Here is a 20674-nt window from a genome sequence, read left to right on the forward strand (position 1 = left end):
ACATTTATGGGTCATATGTGGCTTGATTCAAGGTACCTTTGATGTTTGCTTGTGAAGTTCCCCCAAGGCAAAAATGGACCTTGTTGGAGCCCAGGCTGTTCTGCCTCTTTTCGTCATATCCCCGCCCCAGCCTCTTCCTCTGCAGCGAGATCCCGCGCCTGCGCTATCCATTGCTTGGCCGGGGCATGCGCACTGCGATGCCCATTGTGGGTGTCTCTGGTCCGCCTCCTCGCCGCTGTTTCTCGCCGTTGCCCCGGCCAAGCAATGGATAGTGCAGGCGCGGTATCTCGCTGCAGAGGAGGACGCAAAGGAAGAGCGGGGCGGGCAGAGGAAGAGGCTGGGGCGGGCAGAGGAAGAGGCTGGGGCGGGGATATGACGAAAAGAGGCAGAACAGCCTGGGCTCCAACGCCCTGGGCATTTGCGAGCCCTAATTTACATATGAATAAAAGTCCGTTTTTGCCTTGGGGGAACTTCAGAAGCAAACATCAAAAGGTACCATTAGAATCATAGACCGCTATGCTAGAGCGCTATGTAAGCTGTCTATTAGGTCAAAATCTGGTGACAGACTCCCTTTAAACAACACAATGTAACTCCAAGTCAATCACACTTCCAAGTCAATCACACTTCTGTGAAATCAAACTGTCCACTTAGGAAGCAACACTGAGTGACAAGCAATTTCACATGCTGTTGTGCAAATGGGATAGACAACAGGTGGAAATTATAGGCAATTAGCAAGACACCCCCAATAAAGGAGTGGTTCCGCAGGTGGTGACCACAGATCACTTCTCAGTTCCTATGCTTCCTGGCTGATGTTTTGGTCACTTTTAAATGCTGGCGGTGCTTTCACTCTAGTGGTAGCATGAGACTGAGTCTACAACCCACACAAGTGGCTCAGGTAGTGCAGCTTATCCAGGATGGCACATCAATGCGAGCTGTGGCAAGAAGGTTTGCTGTGTCTGTCAGTGTAGTGTCCAGAGCATGGAGGCGCTACCAGGAGACAGGCCAGTACATCAGGAGACGTGGAGGAGGCCGTAGGAGGGCAACAACCCAGCAGCAGGACCGCTACCTCCGCCTTTGTGCAAGGAGGAACAGAAGGAGCACTGCAAAATGACCTCCAGCAGGCCACAAATGTGCATGTGTCTGCTCAAACGGTCAGAAACAGACTCCATGAGGGTGATATGAGGGCCCGACGTCCACAGGTGGGGGTTGTGCTTACAGCCCAACACCGTGCAGGACGTTTGGCATTTGCCAGAGAACACCAAGATTGGCAAATTCGCCACTGGCACCCTGTGCTCTTCACAGATGAAAGCAGGTTCACACTGAGCACATGTGACAGACGTGACAGAGTCTGGAGACGCTGTGGAGAACGTTCTGCTGCCTGCAACATCCTCCAGCATGACCGGTTTGGCATTGGGTCAGTAATGGTGTGGGGTGGCATTTCTTTGGAGGGCCGCACAGCCCTCCATGTGCTCGCCAGAGGTAGCCTGACTGCCATTAGGTACCGAGATGAGATCCTCAGACCCCTTGTGAGACCATATGCTGGTGCGGTTGGCCCTGGGTTCCTCCTAATGCAAGACAATGCTAGACCTCATGTGGCTGGAGTGTGTCAGCAGTTCCTGCAAGACGAAGACATTGATGCTATGGACTGGCCCGCCTGTTCCCCAGACCTGAATCCAATTGAGCACATCTGGGACATCATGTCTCGCTCTATCCACCAACGTCACGTTGCACCACAGACTGTCCAGGAGTTGGCAGATGCTTTAGTCCAGGTCTGGGAGGAGATCCCTCAGGAGACGTCCGCCACCTCATCAGGAGCATGCACAGGCGTTGTAGGGAGGTCATACAGGCACGTGGAGGCCACACACACTACTGAGCCTCATTTTGACTTGTTTTAAGGACATTACATAAAAGTTGGATCAGCCTGTAGTGTGTTTTTCCACTTTAATTTTGAGTGTGACTCCAAATCCAGACCTCCATGGGTTGAAAAATTTGATTTCCATTTTTTTTTATTTTTGTGTGATTTTGTTAGCACATTCAACTATGTAAAAAACAAAGTATTTCAGAAGAATATTTAATTAATTCAGATCTAGGATGTGTTATTTTTGTGTTCCCTTTATTTTTTTGAGCAGTGTATATTAACTTTGATGATGTTCTAATTAATCCTGATGCACCTGTATTATTGCTTGAGGAACAGTCTCAAGTCCCCAGTATACATCGAGAAGCAATGAGATCAAAATCACCAACAGGTCAAGGATCTGACCAACGCTCAGTAAATTGTGATGGATCAAAATATCTTCATAAAACAGATCTTGTGAGGTGTTCTCAATACATTTCAGTGCTTAGTACCTACCAAAAGGTCATCCAAAAGGACAACCAGTGAAATGGAGACAGGGATTTTATCTCAGGTGTGACAAAATACTACACACAAATTTTGTTTTCAAATTTATTGGTCAAAAGATGAGAAACATCTACACACATGACAAAGCTGAAAAAAGGAAGGAGGGACAAAAAAAAAAAAAAAAATGCAAAAGGGGAAAAAACTGAATATGCATTAAAGAATATAGCAGGCACAATTCTTTTAAGTACCGTCAAAGCAAATACATTACAATATAAAAAACAGCTGATGAGATTTCAACAGAAAACAGCTGCATGTAGTTACAATATTTAACAGCGTCTTTGACAGACCAAATACTGAAATACCACATTAATAAAATGGTCTTATAGTAAGCAAAAGTACAAAATAATTCCACAAAAAAAAACAAAAAAAACAAACAAAAAAAAAAAAAAACAGCTCTACAATATAGGGTCAAGTATACACTTATATTCCCCAAGCAGCACTCATGTTCACGCTGCTAGACATTCCAGCAATTCCATTCATTCCCAGTGAGCCTCGTGTTCCACTGCTGTAGTAACTGTTGTTTAAACCACTTTGACTTCCTAGAACAAAAAAAATATATTTATTTATATACATAAAATCCTTTTAAGTCTTAAAAAGGTTTGTCCAGGATTTTGATGGCCTATACTCCAGAATAATCAGATCAGACATACTGATAGGGACCTTATATTGTAAGCCCCATTGGGGACAGTTGGATGAGGTCTGTAAAGTGCTGCGGAATATAGTAGCGCTATATAAGTGCATAAAATAAATAAAGCAAGGTTCTGACACAGCAGTTCAACAATTTTGTTGAAGCTTAGGCATTAGAACTACACAGCAACATCCAATGTTTAGTAAATAACTGCAGCATTGCTCCCAATCACTTCAATCCTGAGAATAGGACCATCAATATGAAAATCCTGGACAACTTTACCCTTTAAGTAACCCAATCCCTACAACATCATGTAAATTAAAGGGCTAATGGTTGGTCCCTGTGTATGCAGCCCATGTTTACTGAACACAGGGGCAGACTGGGAACTTAGTGGCCCTGGAAAATAAAATTATAAAGTTGCCTCATGTTGTAGACAGGACCAAATTTACAGAAGACAGGGCAACACAATTAGGTGGGGCCAGCAATACTCTATTGCAGCACAAAATACTTTCCGGCAGAACCAAATACCACAGTGCATCACAAAATATCTCCCCAGAATCAGCCGCTGGCCTGGTACTCAAGTACTCGATGCTCCCAATCAATCAATTCTGGGCACGGCAGATTATTACTTATCTGGATGGCAGACAAGTTTCCCTGCAGGGACTATGACCAAACCACCCTGAAGTGCTCATACTCAGCAGAAGGAGTATCTACACATTCAAGAACTCTGATATATGATCTTTTAAAAGGAAATGTGTCACCCAAAATTTCATCTGCCATTTGAAAAAAATCAGACAGTAGCACATATCCTTTTTCTAATCTAATATTTTCTGATTGTAGATTTTTTTATTCTATTTCGTGAGCATGATTATGGGGCGGCCATCTTGCCTGAGCCGTTCTTAACCTCCACATACAGAGGCAAAATCTAAACCTAAGGAAGCGAAAATCGGGTTTTGCATTAAGCCTATTGTGACATTGTACTGTGTACAATTTGAAATCTCTATGCAGAGGATAATTAGACAATTTTTGGGTAAATATTTATTGAATTACTTTAAAGGGTAACTTTTTTTTTAATGTAATTGGATTGGTGTGACCAAGTTTACCTTAGTTAATACTTTTGTATAGGTATTGAATTACCTAGTAATTGCAGCATGTTCTTTCCTCCCCCAGGCATTTCAGTGGTGCGGCTAAAACAGCTATGCTATGTATCCTCAGTCTCCCATCTTCTATATACAGAAGACGGAGGACGTAGTAGTGGGCAGTCCCGAACGCAGCATGCGTGCTCCCGTCGGACTGGTATAGTGCATATAGATATATCGATATTCACAGTAAAAATTCGCGATTAGAATATTTGCAATAATTCGCTATTAGAATCAACTACTCAGGAGGAAGTTGAAGTCTGGAGAAAGCAGATTGGTTGGGGAGAGGCTGCGCGTTCCTGAGATGAGCCGAATGAATTCTGGGTAGTTAGGGAGGGAGGTCTCAGCCTCAGGATAAGAGCATCGGCGGCCATCTTGAGAATATAGTCAGAAAGAAGTCTTGTGAGGAGCGGTTGCTATGGACGGAATCTTATTAAACAAGTGGTATGTGAACAATATTTTGCGATTACGGATCACCACAGCAGCAACATATGAAAATTGAATTTTGAGTGAAAATATGACAGTTATCCTTTAAAACATAGCATGTAAGAAAATGGCTGGGGGCTGATATGAGGCATGGGGATCTCATCTGATGTCTGATTGGGGTCTTTATATTGGGTTCTGATCTGAGGTCTTATTAACATTGGGGATCTGATTGAAGCTGTGAGCTGAGGTCTGACCTGAGGTGTAATTTTTCCTCCTCAAAAACCTATGTGCGTCTTATGGGCCGGTGCGTCTTATACTGTAATTTTTATTTAACAAGAAAGCCCCATGTGCCCTGCAAAGTGAAAAAAAAAAAAGTGACATTTTGCTCTGGTCATGAAAGTGATAACTCAATATGTCTGGTGAAAAAAGCTTCACACTGTCAGACACCAAGGTCATGTGGAAATATGTAGCAAACTATCTTTGCAGATATACAAGTTCTTAAGTAGCACTAAACAAACTAGCCAATTAAAAAGGTGCCACCTGGAAACAACTTTTATTAAAATCACTATTAAAAGGGGTTGTCCGGGTTCAGAGCGGAACCCGGACACACCCTTATTTTCACCCAGACACCACCCCTGATGTTCGCATCGGAGCATCTCCTGCTCCGATGCGCTCCCTTGCCCTGCGCTTGATCGCAGAGCACGGGCTTATTTGTTTACAATAACACACTGCAGTGTGATGTCACCGGCTCTGATGGGTGTGCTTTAGCGCTAAAGCCAGCAGATCAGTGCCAGTGACCAGGGTGGATTTGATTTAAATCAAACTGATTTAAATCACGATTTAAATCACTAGTCAGTAAGGCCTATTGCACACGACCGTATGTCTTTTTCAGTGTTTTGCGGTCCGTTTTAAACGGATCCGTTGTTCCGTTTTTTGTTTCCGTTGTGTTTCCGTTTCCGTTCCGTTTTTCCGTTCCGTTTTTCCGTATGGCAAATACAGTATACAGTAATTTCATAGAAAAAAATGGGCTGGGCATAACATTTTCAATAGATGGATCCGCAAAAAACGGAACGGATACGGAAGACATACGGATGCACTTCCGTATGCATTCCGTTTTTTTGCGGACCCATAGACTTTAATGGAGCCACGGAACGTGATTTGCGGCCAAATATAGGACATGTTCTATGTTAAAACGGAACGGAAAAACGGAAACGGAATGCATACGGAGTACATTCCGTTTTTTTTGCGGACCCATTGAAATCAATGGTTCCGTATACGGACCGTATACGGACCGCAAAAAACGGCCAGTAAACGGGAAAAAAAAACGGCCGTGTGAAAGAGGCCTAAGGCTTGATTTAAAGGGAGTCTGTCACCACAATTTGCCCTTCTAGACCACTTAAATAGCACTATAGCATAACTATAGATCAAATGGTACCTTTGTCTTTTTGTTTGAATGTTCACTAGGGGCAAAAACTGAGTTTTATTCATATGTAAATGAGGGCTCACAAGTGCCCAGGCTGCTCTGGCTTTTTCTCACATAACCCCTCCCCAGCCTGTTGGCCCGCCCTGTAAGCCTCTTACATCATCCAGTGTACTGGCAGATATCCCGCCCGCGCATGCGCACTGCATGGAATGATGCTGCTGCCCACAATGGTCATCACAGTGCGCATGCGCCGGCGGGATATCGGCCAGTACACTGGATGAAGTAAGAGGCCCCATGGAGAGCCCAGTACGTCACCGGAACTCTTGAAAATGCCTTTGCCCTTTGAGATTTAGCGCAGGGCAAAGGAGAGGATAGGAGCATGAACTGCTCTGATGCTCAAGTCAGGGGGGCTGCCTGGGTGAAAATGGAGGTATGTCCGAGTAGGGGGTGGGGTGGGGGGGTGGTGAGCCTCCTTAGAGTCAACCAATCGTCACCAGTCTGCCATTGGCTGCTTCCCCCTATTCGCCCTCCCCCCGAATGTTCATCCGCACACGGGAAGAAGCAGCAGAGGCGGTGTGGGGACCAGGAACGGGGGGCCAGGTAAGTATATTCAGTGTGAGGGGCCCGGGCTTATGGGGGACATTTAATAGTCTTGGATAACCCCTTTAAGAAACACTCAGAGCTTGTGTCCAGCCGGATACAATATATCAAATAGTAAACAAATAGGGCCCAGAAAGAACAGCTATAATTCAGTAACAGAATCCAATTGAACCATAGTAAACATGCAGACTGGAAACAAATTCAATACTAGTTAACCACCTTCCATCTGGGCCATTTGCCCCCTTCCTGACCAGGCCAAATTTTGCAAAACTGACATATCTCACTTTATGTGGTAATAACTTTGGAACGCCTTTATTTATCCAAGTCATTCAGAGATTGTTTTCTCATGACACATTGTACTTCATGATAGTCATAAATTTGAGTCAAAATATTTCACCTTTATTTGTGAAAAAAAAAAAAAATTTACCCAAAAATTTGAAAAATTCGCAATTTTCTAAATTTCAATTTCTCTGCTTTTAAAACAAAGTGATACCTCATAAAATATTTATTATTTAACATTCCCCATATGTCTACTTTATGTTGGCATCATTTTGGAAATGTCATTTTATTTTTTTAGGACGTTAGAAGGCTTAGAAGTTTAGAAGCAATTCTTCAAATTTTTAAGAAAATTGCCAAAGCCCACTTTTTAAGGACCAGTTCAGGTCTGAAGTCACTTTGTGGGGCCTACAGTGGATACCCCCATAAATGACCCCATTGTAGAAACTACACCCCTCAAGGTATTCAAAACCGATTTTACAAACTTTGTTAACCCTTTAGGCGTTCCACAAGAATTAAAGGAAAATGGAGATCAAATTTTTAAATTTCACTTTTTTGGCAGATTTTCCATTTTAATCAATTTTTTTCTTTAACACATCGATGGTTAACAGCCAAACAAAACTCAATATTTATTACCCAGATTCTGCGGTTTACAGAAACACCCCACATGTGGTCATAAACTGCTGTATGGGCACACGGCAGGGCGCAGAAGAAAAGGAACTCCACATGGTTTTTAGATGCCATGTCCCATTTGAAGCCCCCTGATGCACCCTTACAGTAGAAACTCCCAAGAAGTGACCCCATTTTGGAAACTAGGGGATAAGGTGCCAATTTTATTAGTACTATTTTTGGGTACATATGATTTTTTGATCATTCATTATAACACTTTATGGGGCAAGGTGACCAAAAAATTGGTTGTTTTAGCACAGTTTCTATTTATTTATTTTTACAGCGTTCACCTGAGGGGTTCAGTCAAGTGACATTTTTATAGAGCAGATTGTTACGGACGTGGCGATACCTAATATGTATACTTTTTCTCATTTATTAAAGTTTTACACAATAATAGCATTTTTGAAACAAAAAAATTATGTTTTAATGTGTCCATGTTCTGAGAGCTATAGTTTTTTTATTTTTTGAGAGATTTTCTTATGTAGGGGATCATTTTTTGCGGGATGAGGTGACTGTTTTATTGGTACTATTTTGTAGGACATACGCGTTTTTGATCACTTGGTGTTGCACCTTTTGTGATGCAAGGTGACAAAAATTGCTTGTTTTGACAGTTTTTTTTTTTTTTACGGTGTTCACCCGAGGGGTTAGGTCATGTGATATTTTTATAGAGCTGTTTTTTACGGACGCGGCAATACCAAATATGTCTATTTTATTTTTTCTATTTTTAAATTTTTTTTTTTATTCCTTACTTGGGAACTTTTTTTTTTTTTTACATGTGAAACTTTTTTTATTTTATTTTTTCAACCCTTTATTTTTTTATTTTATTTTACACTTTTCGTCCCCCATAAAGGTCATACAAGACCTCTGGGGGACATTTGCTTCACTTTTTTTTTTTTTTCCACTGTTGATTTCTCCTGTAACTGGGGCTGACATAGTAGCCCCAGTTACAGGACAAATACACCCCTAGAGAGGCTGTACAGCAGCAATCCAGCGCTGTACAGCCTCAGAGCAGGGCTGATCGAGGTCTCCGAGAGACCTCACACAGCTCCTGCACACTCCGATCACGGCGGTCACATGACCGCCGGGCCGGAACAGGAAGCGCACAGCGCTTCCTTCTCTGCAGACACAGCGATCGGTGAACGCTGTGTCTGCAGCGATCTAGAAGGCAGGGACACCTGGGCACTGTCCCTGCCTTGTCTTAGGGTTGCCCTGCTGTCACTGACAGCGGGCAACCCGATCAGCAGCTGCACGATTAGCGTGCAGCTGCTATTTCTGAAAAGACGTTCTGGAACGTCCGTTCAGAAATAGACGTCCACCCATAGGACGTTTATATCCTATGGGCGGACGTGAAGCGGTTAAATGCCAAGTCATGCCCATCGCAATGACGTATAGTATTCTAATTTCAGGGCTCCAGATGGTGACCAAAATGGTCACCAATGCGACTTAGAATTGCAAAATGGCGACAAGACTACATGGTCTTGCATCCAGCAGACACACAGCAATCCAATAACAGAGCTCTGTACAGTACAGAGCTCTATTAGTGAGGAGGCTGCTGATTTGTCAGTATCAGCGTGCTCCCGTACCATTAGCTGCTCATCTCACACCCCACTTCTCCCACGCTGAACACAGCAGCTTGCTTTTTAGTTATGAAAACGGGGAGTGCGCTCACTGCCGACTGCTCCATAGACAAGGGGCAGCTAAAGAAGACGAGTTTTTCAGTCATGCGGCGCATGGAGGTGATCGTTCTGCGTACACTGCGCCATGTGCTGAGGGTGCCTTGTGCCCCCCCATGTAAGGGGTAAGTGGAGAAGAGAGGGCAATGATGGTGGACAGCCGCAGTGTGCTCAGCCACACACAGAATGCCAAGTAATGATGGGCTTTATGTCTCTTTATACTAGCAGATGAAACTGATTCCATAGCTGGTTTATGCAATTCTGCCATAGGGCCTGGTGCACTTTGTCTGTGATAAATAAAAAGAAAGGAATGCACTGTTGCCATCACATAGTGCAGGGTTTCAAATCGTGACAGACTCCGGATCGACTACATTTGTAAAAACTTTTTTTTTTACTTTGTCACCTTGGGTGACAATAACTGGCAATCATTAGATTGCCCATTGAGTTCATTAAAGGCTAAATGGCCATAATTGAAAACATAACTTGCACTATACCAATACAATGCTGCCACCTATTGGTATATTCCTGAAATATCAGAGATATAATAAGTTCCCCAATCAGTCGGGCTTTTAAAAATATTAAAATATAAAAAGTTCAAATCACTTCTCTCCCCAAAATTAAAAACCTACATAACCAATAATAAATAAAAAAAAAACACCACCATGGGCATCGTTGTGTGGAAAAACACCTGTACTATTAAAATCTAACCATTTATCCCATACGGCGAATGGCTTTATGGGGAAAAATAAAGACATAATTTTTTTTTTTTTTTATCACTTTGCCTCCCACTAAAAATCTACTATTCTCTTCAATATATTTATTAATGATCTTGTAGAAGGCTTGCATAGTAAAATATCAATTTTTGCAGATGACAATAAACTGTGTAAAGTAATAACACGGAAGAGGACAGTATACAGCTACAGATGGATCTGGATACATTGGAGGCTTGGGCAGAGAAGTGGCAGATAAGGTTCAACACCAAATGTATTATTCCTTCCCATGTGCATAACCTTACATGTCACCAGTATATACTAAATGGTAAAACACTGACATGGAAAAGGACCTGGGAATTTTAGTGAACAGCAAACTAAGCTTTAGAAACCAGTGTCAGGCAGCTGCTGCCAAGGCCAATAAGATAATGGGTTGCGTCAAAAGGGGCATAGATGCCCGTGATGAGAACATAGTCTCACCACTTTACAAATCATTAGTCAGACCACACATGGAGTACTGTGTACAGTTCTGGGCTCCTGTGAACAAGGCAGACACAGCAGAGCTGGAGAGGGTCCAGAGGAGGGCAACTAAAGTAATAACTGGAATGGGTGGACTACATTACCCTGAAAGATCATCAACATTAGGGTTATTCACTTTAGAAAAAAAGGCAACTGAGGGGAGATCTAATTACTATGTATAAATATATCAAAGGTCAGTACAGAGATCTCTCCCATCATTTATTTATCCCCAGGACTATGACGAGGGGACATCCTCTGCGTCTGGAGGAAAGAAGGTTTGTACACAAACATAGAAGAGGATTCTATACGGTAAAGGAAATTGTTTTTTACAGTACAAATTTATGAAGTTATTGCGCAAAGTCTGCAAGACTTCGCGAAGCAATAACTTCGGCTCATCGAAGCCAGTACATTCTAATACTGTACGTGCATACATGCTCTGTACAGTATTAGAATGATTTTTTATGTGACTTGACTTCGGATGTTTCATCTGAAGTCGATTCGCTCATCCCCAATTACAGGCTATAGCTACTAGAGATGGGTCGTTGATCCTGGGAGTTATTCGGATTGCCTGATTGGAGTTGGGAAGAATTGGCTACTACCTCAGTTTTTTTTTGGCCTTCCTCTGGATCAACTTGCAGGATAACAGGCTGAACTACATGGACAGATGTCTTTTTTCAGCCTTAGGCTACTTTCACACTAGCGGTCAGAGCGGATCTGTCTGGGGTCTGCCCAGACGGATCCGCTCATATAATGCAAACTTTGGATCCGTTCAGAAGAAAAAAAAGAAGAAAAGTTCATTAGGTATCCACTAAAAATTTAACCTTCATCAATCAAAAATACAATTATGCCACGCTTGTGAACTTAAAATTATAAAATCCCCGTATGATTGATATATCTATATTATATATATCTATATCTATATCTCTGTCTATCTATATATATATATATATATATAAAAAGGATATTGTGCAGGTGAAAAGATAGGTGAGCAGATCCAAATATATCTGGCTAGGGTCCTTTTATTGCCACCAATGATGGAATGCTGTTTCGCCAATGTGATTCCTAGCAAATATTAGTGTGTCAAAAAGCTCTGTGTGCAACACTTTAAGGCACCAACTAGCCCCCCCATTGCTTACTAGTGATAGATATTATGTGGCTAAATAATTGCAACATTTAACTCACTAGGGAGAGAAAGGAGTTTAATTTGCTGACATGAGCGCCGTGTTATCTAGCCCAAAATTACAGCTTCTTATGCAGAGAAACCTCTTCAGCCTAAGGTCTAAAGAACCTGCCTGAGCAAGGGATTTCCCCCCCCCATGTAGGGGAGTAGAGCTGAAGACCCCCAATTAATCACACTCTTCGTGATAGTAAACCTGATTTCCTGGTCACTTGCTCCACATTCATTCAACAATTGATTCCTATCTATATGATCCAGGCCCATTTTGATTACTGTAATACGTTACTAATTAGTCTCCCCTCGCCAGACCTTCCCCTCTCCAATCTATCCTGAACACAGCAGCCAGGCTCACCCATCTGACTGCTACTCCGATGCCTCCACCCTGTGCCAGTCATTGCACTGGTTGCCCATGTACTATAGGATTCAATTTAAAGTCCTCATTCTCAACCACAAATTGCAGTATCTCCTCCCTTGTCTACCCTACACGTGCCCTCCAATAAGCCAATGCATTACAAACAACATCCACCGTAATCCGAACTAGGGATCGACAGATATTGATTTCTTAGAGCTGATACAGATACCGATAGCCGATAACTTAAACCAATATTCCCTATTCACCCTAATAGAGCTCTATTAGTGTGAATAGGATCTTGCACTGTCCCTGCTGCCCTGTGCATAGTACACACAGTAGCAGGGAGCTCACCATGGCAGCCAGGGCTTCAGTAGAGTCCTTGCTGCCATGGTAACTGATCAGAGCCCCGTGACTGGGGCTCCGATCAGAACTGTCACTGCCACCAATGAAATTACTTAGGTTGTCCACCCCGGACCCTGTGGCCACTGCCACCAATGACTTTAATACGAGGAAGGGGGGGGCGCACTGTGCCACCAATGATAATTAACCTTTACTACAGATACAGGAGGCGGGTACAGCAGGCACCCGCCTCATGTATTTGTATTAAAATGATCATTGGTGGCACAGTAGCCAGGCACCTGCTATGCTGGCTGCTTGAGTCTGGGGAAGACACTCAGGAGGAGGCTGCTGCCGTTCGCCGAGCACAGTAGCCGAGACGGCGCAGCAGTAAACCCTCCCCTGTCCCTCCTTCTGCTTTAATATTGGCCAGAAACGCATTAGTGGCAGTTGTGCGGGCAGCTTCAGAGCCCTCATTTTATTGGGCTCTGCGGTGGCCGCGTCATAGGAGAGAGGGATTCCCTCTGTCTCCTCTTCTCCACTGACTGACCACTGAACATGGCACGCGGCAAGTTTAATAAGCGAGCAACGCTGGACGCATTATCGGCAAGTTTAGATGCAGATACCTTTGAAAAATCATGAATATCGGCCGATATCGGTAAATCCGATAATCGGACGATCCCTAATCCGAACCTCTCCCGAGCTGCACTAGTTATCTGGACTGCCCTACCACAAGCAGTTATGAATTAACCTAACATCCAGTTTCACAGTTTAAGGCACTCCCTAGAAATGCTGCATGGAAATGACACCTAATGTAGAAACCTATCCAGCAGGTTTTCATTTCTTATTTAAGGTGGGAAATCGCTCAAGATGGTCTCCTAGATTTTGTTCCCCATGTCACGTCAGTGTTGGATGTGCTGATAAAATCTGTTCAAGCTCTGGATTGGAGGCAAGTACTGTCCAATATTTTTGAAGAATGGTTGATTTCGCTCTTTGGTTAGTTGTAGTTATATCTGATTGCTCATTTGACTGAGCCCCACACCTCCCCTCCATCATGAAGTTCCCTCCAAGCTCCTCTGAAGTCAAGCAGATCCTGCACTATAATCTCACGCAGGTGCAACAAGATGTTATTAGAGCGCCCATGCGGTCTGCAATTCCTGGCTTCAGCTTATTTAACCTACTGCGCATGCGCCAGCTGGATGCGCAGTTGTCCTGAACTGGAAGTGACTAATACATTCAGGAGAACTGCACATATGGCATATAATATTTACCAACATCTATCACTATTAAGTGATCTGGGGATGGCCAATGCCTTAGAAAGTGCTGCACACAGATTGATACACTAATAATTGCCAGGATCAGATATGGAAAACAGCATTTTCATCATTAGTGGTGATAAAAGGACAACTTATGAAATTATTATAATTGTAGCTCAGTATACGATATAAACATCTGATCTAAAAACACAAGCAGTAAATTTCCTAAACACCAAAATTTGTGCAAGTCTGAAATCTTTTGGCCACAACTGTAGAACCCCCATAAAACTAGATTTTTGTACTTAACATAAAATCCATTTCTTGTTGGATGGGATTGGGGGACAGAGCACCATGGGTATATGCCCATCTGCCACTAGAAAAAGAAAGTATTGGCTATGCCCTCTGCACGGACACTGGACTAACCAGTTGGTACTAAAGCAGTAGGAGCACTACAAAAAACAGATCGAAAATCAAAAGCCAACATGTCCTGAACCCGGAAGAGAACTATCAAAACAAGAATCCCGGAGAACTCTGGAAACTGAAGAGAAAAAACAAGGGTTTAATCTGTGTCCCCCAATGCATCAACCGAGAAATGGATTTTACAGCAAATACAAAAAAGGAGATTTTTGTGAAACTCACCTGTAAAATCTTTTTCTCGTAATTTCCATTGGGGGACACAGACCATGGGTATAGCTTAGAGATATTACTAGGAGGGACACTATGCAAAAAAAGAAGCTCCTCCTCCTCAGGCTATACCCCCAGGCACCTCCAGGAGAACTTCAGTCGTTGCAAAAGCAGTAGGAGAAGGAGAACGGAAACAAAACATTATGGAAACCATCACACAGCACACCCTAAGGCGTAAACCAAAAAGGGGGCGGGAGCTGTGTCCCCCAATGGAAATTACGAGAAAAAGATTTTACAGGTGAGTTTCACAAAAATCTCCTTTTCTCGTTCATTCCATTGGGGGACACAGACCATGGGACGTCCCAGAAGCAGTCCATGGGGTGGGAAAAAAGAACAAATCCAACACCGCCAGGAATAAACGTCCAGTAGTCAAACCGGAACCACAGCCTGCCAATACCCTGCGCCCAAGAGCAGCATCAGCCGAGGCAGAGAGTGTAACTGATAAAACTTTGTGAAAGTATGTAAGGACGACCAAGTGGCCGCCTTACACAACTGGGAAACTGATGCGCGATTGCGTCTAGCCAGGAAGCACCCACTGCCCTTGTGGAGGTGAGCGGTAATCCGCGACGGCGGAACGTGGCCGCGAGCGCGATATGCCGCAGCAATAGCGGAACGGATCCAACCGCGCCACGGTGACCTTGGAAGCCGCCAGGCCCTTACGGGACCCTTCAGGAATCACAAAGAGAGAGTCTGAACGCCGGAAGGAAGCGGTAGCCCCCAGGTACACCTTCGGGGCCCTGACGACGTCCAGGGAGTGGAGAGGCACATTCCTTGGGGTTCACCGGAGAAGGACAAAAAGAGGGCAGGACAAGATCCTCGTTAAGGTGGAAGGGAGAAACCACCTTGGGCAAAAAGAAGGCACCGGCCTGAGCACCACCTTATCCTGGTGAAAGACCAGAAAAGGTTCCCGGCAGGAAAGTGCGGCCAGCTCCGAAACTCGCCTGATGGAGGTTATGGCCACCAGAAAAACTACCTTCCCAGGTGAGTAAAACCAGAGAGATCTCCCTCAGAGGTTCAAAAGGCGCCGCCTGAAGGGCGCGCAGAACCAAGTTGAGATCCCAGGGGGGCAAGGGAGGCACATACGGAGGAACCGAATGCGCCACCCCCTGCAGGAAGGTTTTTACAGGTCTCAAAAAGGCAATGGACCTCTGAAAAAAGATAGCCAAAGCAGAAACCTGACCCTTTAAAGAACTGAGCGACAGACCCATGTCGAGGCCGGACTGGAGAAAAGACAGCACCACTGGACAGAGAAACGTAGGGGCGAGTAGCCCGATTTCTCACAAACACCAGGAAGGCTTTCCAGGTGCGATAATAGATTCGAGAAGAAGCCGGCTTTCGAGCCCTGATCATGGTTCTACCACCGCATCAGAGAAGCCTCTCTTCCTCAGGATGGCGGTCTCAACAGCCACGCGTTAAACGCAGCTGCCGTGAATTCTGGTGGAAGAGCGGCCCGAGACAAGAGATCCTCTCTGTCGGGCAGAGGCCACGGGAACGTCCGCCAACATACGAGCGACGCTGGAGAACCAGGCGCGACGAGGCCAATCCGGAGCGACGAGAATGGTTGGTATCCCCTCCGCCTCGATCTTGCGCAGCACCTTCGGCAACAGAGGAATCGGAGGGAAGACGTAAAGGAGGCTGAACCGCTGCCATGGAAATACCAGCGCGTCCACCCCGTCCGCCCGTGGGTCTCGAGCGCGGGCAAGATACACCGGCACCTTGTGGTTGAGCCGGGAAGCCATCAAATCTACGTCCGGACGGCCCCATCGGTGGCAGATGTCCTCGAACACCTCCGGATGGAGAGACCACTCTCCCGGATCCACCTTGGTGCGACTCAGAAAATCCGCCGTCCAATTGTCGACTCCCGGGATGTACACTGCCGACAATACTGGAACATGAGACTCCGCCCATAAGAGGATCCTCGCTACTTCCCGCATTACTGCCCGACTGCGAGTCCCGCCCTGATGGTTGACATAAGCCACAGCCGTGGCATTGTCCGACTGAACCCGCACCGGGCGAGTCGCCAGGAGAGGAGTCCAATGGGAGAGGGAGTGGAAAATCGCCCTCAATTCCAAAACGTTTATCGGGAGACGGGATTCCTCCGTCGACCAGACACCCTGAACTGTGAGGTTCCGGAGAACACCTCCCCAACAGATGAGGCTGGCGTCGGTGGTGACTATCGACCCAGGAGAACGGAAGGAAGGACTTTCCTGACGATAGGTTCAGGGGAGACTGCCACCAAGGGAGAGACGCTCGAACTTGCCGGGACAGACGAACAGGAGTGTCTAGACCCCGAGGTTCTTGTTCCAGAGGGCAAGGATCATCTGTTGTAGCGGACGAGTGTGAAATTGGGCGTACGGAATCGCCTCGAAAGAGGAGACCATAAGGCCCAGCACCCGCATGCACTCCCGAATGGTGGGACGTGGAGAGCGTAGAAGGAGCACCATTGCCAGACGAATCTGGGAAGCCTTGGAATCTGGAAGAAACACCCGAGAAATCGAGGTGTCCAAGATCATCCCCAGGAACGAAAGTCTCTGGAGGGGTGCAGAGAGGACTGGGGAGATTGATCAGCCATCCGAACCGTTCCAGGGATTGAACCGTGATTCGGATGCTGTCCTCGGCCTGTGGAAGAGACGGAGCTTTTATCAAGATGTCGTCTAGGTATGGTAACAAAGAGATGCCCCTGGTGCGAAGAAGCGCCATGAGAGGCGCCAGAATCTTCGTAAAAACTCGAGGGGCGGTTGCCAACCAAAAGGTAGGGCGACGAACTGGTAATGACGCCCCCCTATGGCAAAGCGCAGAAAGCGATGGTGGGGACTCTGCAATAGGGACGTGCAAGTAGGCCGTCTTGAATGTCCACAGACGCGAGAAATTCTCCTGGACTCAGAGAAGCAATAACGGAGCGAAGGGACTCCATGCGAAACTTCGCACCCGTAGAAACTTGTTGAGAAGTTTTAGATCCAAGATTGGACGTACTGACCCCTCTTTCTTTGGAACAACGAACAGGTCTTGAGTAAAAACCTGTCCCTTGCTCTTCTGGGGGAACGGGGGAAATGACACCACGGTCCAGAAGAGAGAAGACCGCAAAAAAGAGGTCGAGGCCCTGGCTGGATCCCCCGGAACGCGAGAAGGGAAAAAACGTTCCGGCGGGCTGGACGCGAACTCCAACTTGTAGCCGGACGTCACCACTTCCAGGAGCCCAGGCGTCTGAACGTGAGCCCTCCAGACCTGTTGAAAGGAGAGCAGACGGCCCCCCACCACGAGGGGTGGGGCACCCCTTCATGCGGAGGGTTGCTTGGAGCAGGAGGACGGGCTGACTGCGCCCGAGGCCGCCAAGAAGGCTGGGGCTTGAAGAAAGGCTTCTTGCGGGAGTCCTGGGACCCCCCTGCCGATGAGGATGACGGCGTCCTGGCAGTGGAGAAGCGACGAAAGGAACTGGCCCCGGAAACCTGAAGGCCGAACCGAAAGGGACGCTTGGTCCTGGGCTGGGGTAGATGAGTGCTCTTGCCCCCTGTTGCGGCAGAAATGGAATTCATCTAGTTGAGCCCCAAAGAGCCTGGACCCTTCAAAGGGAAGGTTAGCGAGGGATCGCTTGGATGAGGCATCAGCATCCCACACCTTCAGCCAGACCTCCCTGCGCTGAATGACAGAGAGGGCCGAAATACGGGCAAAGAGGGAGCCGATGTCCATTGAAGCCTCACAGAGATATTTAGACGCTTGAGACATCTGGATGATAAAATCCAGAGTATCTGCAGAGGCGTCCTGCTCTGACAGATCCTGGTGGTGGCGCTGCAACCACGTTGTAAGGGCTCGGCGACCCAAGCCGACGCAAAGGCCGGTCGCAGGGAAGCGCCCGCCAGCGAGAAGATGGACTTGGAAAGTGAATCCAAACGTCTGTCCACCGCATCCTGCAGAGAGGAACCGTCTAGGACGGGAAGGGCCGTGTTCTTGGCTAACCTGGCCACCGGAGGATCTACCTTAGGGAAGAAGTCCACTTTTCCACTGTGTCAGCTGGAAAAGGATAAAGCTATCCATACGCTTGGTGGCCGAAAATTTTTGATTAGGTCGATCCCAAGCTTTTGATAGGACCGCAGTGAATTCCTCTGAATAGGGAACACGGCGGACTCCTGTTTCTTGGGTGGAAAAAGGAGAGACTCCCGACTAGTGGAGGGAGGAGAATCCCCTTGTATATAAAAGTGTCACGGACAGCTGCCACCAACTCGGTTACCATGGTGGAAAGCTTAGGCAGGGGTTCCCGCTCCGTGACTTTCGTCCGATCCGGACAATTCCCCATCGGATTTGCGCTCCCTGCGAGGGGGAGAGTCAACCGGGCATGCCTCAAGGCGAGGGGGAGAAGCGGAGTCATCCGAGGAGGAATGCTGCCGCTCACGCTGCCTTTTAGAAGTCAGACGCCCTCTGTGAGAGTCGCGAGAGGGGATGGAGTGGTGGATGCCACTGGAGTAGTAGCCGCCATGCGCTCCATGAAGGACATGGCTGCCTTGGCAACTAAGGCCAGATCAGCTGCCGCATTAGACATGGCGGAGGCCAGGCGGTACCGCTGGATCCGCAGGGGCAGAGGGAGGACCGGGCTGAGCAAGAGAAGGAGGCTGATCCTGTCCGGGAGCAGGGCATGAGTCACAGGAACCAGTGACAGAAAAAGGCCTAAGGCATATTTTACATGACTCCAGTGGAGCCTGAGAGGAGCCTTGGAAGGCTTAGGGGCCCAGGTTTAGGCATGATGGTATTCCAAAAAAGATTTCCTACCAGGTTGCTGCAATTCCTACCACCCAGGCAACAGCAGAAGTCTCCGGTCACCGAGAACTGAGGAGCTGCACGGCCGCAATCCAGCAGAGTCTCCGGCGTAGGGAGAGACAGAGCTGGACGCCGAGGCTCCGCCCCCTTGGACGCGTCATTGCGGCGCGAAATAAGCGCGCGCGCGCACTTCAAATACACCCCTTCGCCAGAAACGGCGCAGCGGGGGTTAATATCGGGAGGAGCAGGCCGACGGGAGCTGCAGAGAGCGCAGCGGCCATAAGATAAAATACACTCCTTCAGTGCCAAGATTGCCGCCGGTGCGGCCATAGTCTGAGCTGCAGGCAGGTATCAGTGGAATCACCAGCCCTCCCCAGAAGGGCCCCCTCCCAACGGGAAAAAAGCCCCCAGCCGGTCCTTCTCTAGCTCACCTCAGGTCACAGAGCGCCAGACAGACGACATGAGGGGTGGGGGGAGGGGGGGGGGGAAAGGAGGAGATTGAAGCTGGCAATACTTATCTGCACAGCATGCTCCCTCGATGTCACAGACCAGCAGGGATTCACCTCTTCAGACGTCTGACTCCAATCAAGGAGAGTCAGTGCTCTGGTGGAGGGTAGGCAGCAGGTGTCCCAGCAGCTGGTGGGATGCCAGAGCTAACATGTCGAGCCTGGATCCACTTTTCTTCTGTGGTGGGAATGGGAGGTAGCCAGGAACTTCAGAAGACCGTGCAGACCCACACAGGGGCCAGGAAAGCGCATGCTGACCCTGCGTCCCCATCTGAAACCAGAAAAAAATAACAAACAGGAGAAGAATAAATGTCAACCTCCTTGAACGGACACTAAGCAAAGACTGAAGTTCTCCTGGAGGTGCCTGGGGGTATAGCCTGAGGAGGAGGAGCTTCTTTTTTTGCATAGTGTCCCTCCTAGTAATATCTCTAAGCTATACCCATGGTCTGTGTCCCCCAATGGAATGAACGAGAAATCCAGTTCATGAAAGGCATTGGGGGACACCACCATGGGACAACCCAAAGCAGTTCCCGAGGGTGGGAAAAGACAGCCATGCGAAAAACGCACCGCTGCTTGCAGGACCTTGCGACTCAAACTGAGGTCAGTAGAGGCCAAGGAATGGATGTGGTTAGCAGTCACACTGTTTTTTCCAGAAGAGTAAAAATACTCCTAACCATTTTTGAGGAGTATTTTTACCCAAGGAGTACGAAAGAGTAATTCAAATCCAAAATACGCAGGCCTACACTTGCTCACATCTGCGTTGGAAGCTGCATTTGGAGCCTCTGTTGCAGATTCTGTCGAAAGATCAAAACAAAAAAGCCTTATATGCAGCACTTTATTAAGTATACATTAGCCTACATGTTTTTGCTGAACTTTGCAGGATGGAAAAAGGGGTAGACTACGCTTTCCGACCCTGCAAAGTTCTGCAAAAGTGTGTATATACAGTTGCAAGAACAAGTATGTGAACCCTTTGGAATGATATGGATTTCTGCACAAATTGGTCCTAAAATGTGATCTGATCATCTAAGTCACAGCAATAGACAATCACAGTCTGCTTAAACTAATAACACACAAAGAATTAAATGTTACCATGTTTTATTGAACACACCATGTAAACATTCACAGTGCAGGTGGAAAAAGTATGTGAACCCCT

General features: G+C 46.6%; 1 protein-coding gene across 4 annotated transcripts in view; it reads right to left on the bottom strand.

Moving 5' to 3' along the window:
* LOC120977073 (heterogeneous nuclear ribonucleoprotein H-like) overlaps positions 1-20674 on the bottom strand; it is a 68050-nt gene that overhangs the window by 2609 nt on the left and 44767 nt on the right. For 2 of the 4 annotated variants that reach the window (XM_040404851.1, XM_040404835.1), the window contains exon 12: positions 2432-2937. The exons of the other annotated variants lie outside the window; for them this stretch is intronic. The gene's annotated coding sequence lies outside the window, so the exon portion shown is untranslated. Of the gene's footprint in view, positions 1-2431; positions 2938-20674 lie in introns of those variants that run through there. 4 annotated transcript variants of the gene reach the window in all.

Source organism: Bufo bufo, chromosome 1 (genome assembly GCF_905171765.1).
Source record: "Bufo bufo chromosome 1, aBufBuf1.1, whole genome shotgun sequence".
Classification (NCBI taxonomy): Eukaryota; Metazoa; Chordata; class Amphibia; order Anura; family Bufonidae; genus Bufo; species Bufo bufo.